General features: G+C 45.4%; 1 non-coding gene across 1 annotated transcript; it reads left to right on the forward strand.

Moving 5' to 3' along the window:
• The first annotated feature begins 3222 nt into the window (after nucleotides 1–3222).
• Nucleotides 3223–3327, forward strand: LOC143580347 (small nucleolar RNA R71). The gene has a single exon (XR_013143630.1). It is a non-coding gene; the product is annotated as a small nucleolar RNA R71 (small nucleolar RNA).
• Nucleotides 3328–3598: the final 271 nt, after the last annotated feature.

Raw genomic sequence — 3598 nt, forward strand, 5'->3', positions numbered from 1 at the left:
TAGCAAGGAGCTCTTTTTCAGTGGTCGTGTAGTGCTCCTGTGCATCATTCAGTGTCCTACTGGCATAATAAATCGGGTGAAAGTGCTTATCCCGCCTTTGACCTAAGACCGTCCCAACTGCAAAGTCACTCGCATCACACATCAACTCAAAAGATAGGGACCAGACGGGGGCAACCATGATAGGGGCATTCACCAATTTCTCCTTCAACAGCTCGAACGCCCGAAGACAATCGAAGGAGAAAACAAACGAGGCATCTTTCTCAAGGAGTTTCGTCATCGGGCTGGCGATTTGGGAAAAGTCCTTTATGAATCGCCGATAGAATCCCGCGTGACCAAGAAAACTCCTAATAGACTTCACCAAGTTTTGTGGCGGAAGCTTAGAAATGGTATCAATTTTGGCTCGATCAACGTGAAGCCCCGCCTGTGAAATCTTATGCCCTAACACTATGCCCTCTTTCACCATGAAATGGCATTTCTCCTAATTAAGAACAAGGCTGGCCTCCTCACACCGATCCAACATTCTCTCCAAATTTCTCAAACAATGATCAAAGGAACTCCCAAAAACAGAAAAATCGTCCATGAAAACCTCCATGGAGTCCTCGATCATATCATGAAAAATCGCCACCATGCATCTCTGAAACGTGGCTAGGGAATTACACAGTCCAAATGGCATCCACCGGTAGGCGAATGTGCCATAGGGACATGTGAATGTCATCTTCTCCTAATCCTCAGGAGAGATGGGGATCTGAAAGTATCCCGAGAAACTGTTAAGAAAGCAATAGAACATCTTTCCTGACAGTCACTCCAACATCTAGTCGATAAAGGGGAGTGGGAAATGATCTTTCTTCGTAGTATCGTTGAGTTTGCAGTAGTCAATGCAAACTCTCCATCCCGTGATGGTACGCGTAGGAATCAACTCGTTCTTCCCATTCATAACAACCGTCATACCGCCCTTTTTGGGGAAAACCTGCACCGGGCTCACCCATGGGGAATTAAAGTTCGGATAAATCAATCCAGCATCGAGAAGCTTGATGACCTCTTTCTTCACAAAGTCTTGCATATTAGGGTTGAGACGCCGTTGGTGCTGCACCATGGGTTTAAACCCCTCCTCCATCAAGATCTTATGGGTACAAAAGGATGGACTGATCCCTTTTATATCCATGATCTTCCAAGCGATCACATGCTTGTGCCTTTTGTGAACCATGAGCAATTTAACCTTCTCCTCACTCGACAAACTCGCATAAATGATAACAGGAAGGCGGGACACGTCCTCCAAAAAGGCATACTCCAAATGGGATGGGAGTTCCTTAAGCTTGATAGATGGTGGGTCCACAACAGAAGGTTTTGCCTTAGGATCGGTAACACGATCAACATCCTCAATCCTCTCTAAACACTCAGGAGGCTCGTGGTCCACACCATAGACCAACTCCTCAATCAGAGGTCCACTGACTAAGTCAGAAATCTCTTTGACACACAACTGAGTATCTAAAGATTACTCCTCACACATGTCCTGTATGTGCTCACAAATGCAAGAATCGATGGTATCAATGTAGAGCACGTCATCATGATCATGTGGATGGTGCATGGATCTCCCAATATCAAAGGTGACCTCTTCGTCTCCGAATCGAAGAGTGAGTCTGCCAGTGCAGACATCAATGAGAGCTCTAGCAGTGGCTAGGAAATGATGACCCAAGATAAGTGGTACATTTTTATCCTCATCCACGTCCAAGATCACAAAGTCAACAGGAAACACAAATTTGTCGATTTTCACAAGCATATTCTCAACTATACCTCTCGGGTATTTCACCGAGCGGTCGGCAAGCTGAATGCTCATGTGAGTAGGCTTAGGCTCACCTAGGCTAGCTTCGCAAAAACAGAATAAGGCATCAAGTTTATGCTAGCACCTAGGACAGCTAAAGTGTTACTAACCGAAAAATTACCAATCAAACATGGAATGGTAAAACTGCCCGGATCGGTCATTTTTTTGGGCAATTTATTTTGAAGGACCACAGAACACTCCTCATTCAAAGTCACACAAGAAAGTTCTTCTAATTTCTTCTTGTTCGAGAGAACCTCCTTCAGAAACTTAGCATACTTAGGCATTTCTTTCAACGCATCAAGAAACGGAAGATTGATGTGTAGCTACTTAAAAAGATCTAAGAATCTCCCGTACTGCTCTTACATCTTCTGCTTCTTCAAATGGCCTAGGTATGGAATGGGAGGCTCAAAAGTCCTAACTAGCTCACTGGTTTGTGCGGTACTTTCTGGGGTTACCCTCGAGTGCACCTCACCAGGAGTCTTAGTCTCAATCTTATCGGCAATCGGTTTTGGTGTGGAAACCGATGCATTAACAAGAATGGTGGATCTACCACTCCTCAAGGTAATCGCCTTAGCCTCGGCATTCAGATTTCTCTTGGTGTTACTCGGAAGGCTACCCTGTGGTCTCGCAGAGGGGAGCTGAGCAATCTGTCCAACCTGATTCTCGATGGTCTGAATGGACGCTTTTTGATTCCTCAACTCAAGATCGTGTCTCTGGAGAGTCTCATCAATCTTCAGGTTCCTCTGTTCAGCCATTTTGTTTGAGGTCTCGTTTTTAGCCAAAAGCTGAGTCAAGAGGTTGTCAACACTAGACCCCCCCCCCCCCCACTAGACTGACCACTACTGCTAGAACCCTGAAACTGAGGCTTTTGCTGGTAAGATTGGTTCTGGGTTGACTCTGGTAATTTGGATTTCGGTCAAATCCCGGTGGCTTTTGATTTTGACTTTGATTTTGAGAGTCACCATTATCTTTCTAGCTGAAATTTGGATGATTTCTCCATCCCGGGTTGTAGGAGTTGCTGTAGGCATTGTTTTGGAAACCTACAAAGTCAACATCCTCCACCACCATGGCCTACTGGTACTTACTGGTCTGGTGTTTCCAGTCACACACCCCGCAACGAGAGTTAGATTTGGTAAGATCGGATTGCAATTGGTCAAATCTTTTGGTCAAGGCTTCTAATTGGGCTGAAACAAGGGTGTTAGAATCGACATGGTGAACACCCTTAGTGGAAGGAATACTACGAGGCATATTATATGCAAAAATCTTCTTAGCAGCTCTCTCCAAGATGTCCAACGCCTCATTTGGGGTAAACCTACCGAAATCTCCTCCCGCAACCTGATCAACAGCCTGCTTCTGCGCTCTGGAAAGCATCAAAGAACGTAAAACACTGAAGTCTGCGACTCAAACCGTGATGAGGGCATTTTCTCAACAAGCCCTTGAACCTCTCCTATGCAGCATGAAGTGACTCGTCATCTTCAACAAGAAACCCAGTGATGTTTGCCCGGTATCTTGTAGTTTTATCGGGTGGGAAGTACTGAAGAAGAAACTGCTCAACCAATTGGTCCCAAGTGGTGATGGAACTGGAAGGGAATTCCTCTAACCACTCCACGGTAGCCCCGCGAAGTGAGAACGGAAAAATTCAGAGTCTCATGGCATCGTCCGTACACCCCTAAATTTTTAATGTCGCACATAATCGAATGAAATGCGCAACATGAGATTGAGGGTCCTCGTTCGAGAGGCCATGGAAAGAAACGGAATTTTAGACCAAATGAATAGTAC

The sequence above is a fragment of the Bidens hawaiensis genome, unplaced genomic scaffold (genome assembly GCF_021521415.1).
Source record: "Bidens hawaiensis isolate Kalapana, Puna unplaced genomic scaffold, B.hawaiensis_p1.1 tig00001463_1, whole genome shotgun sequence".
Classification (NCBI taxonomy): domain Eukaryota; kingdom Viridiplantae; phylum Streptophyta; class Magnoliopsida; order Asterales; family Asteraceae; genus Bidens; species Bidens hawaiensis.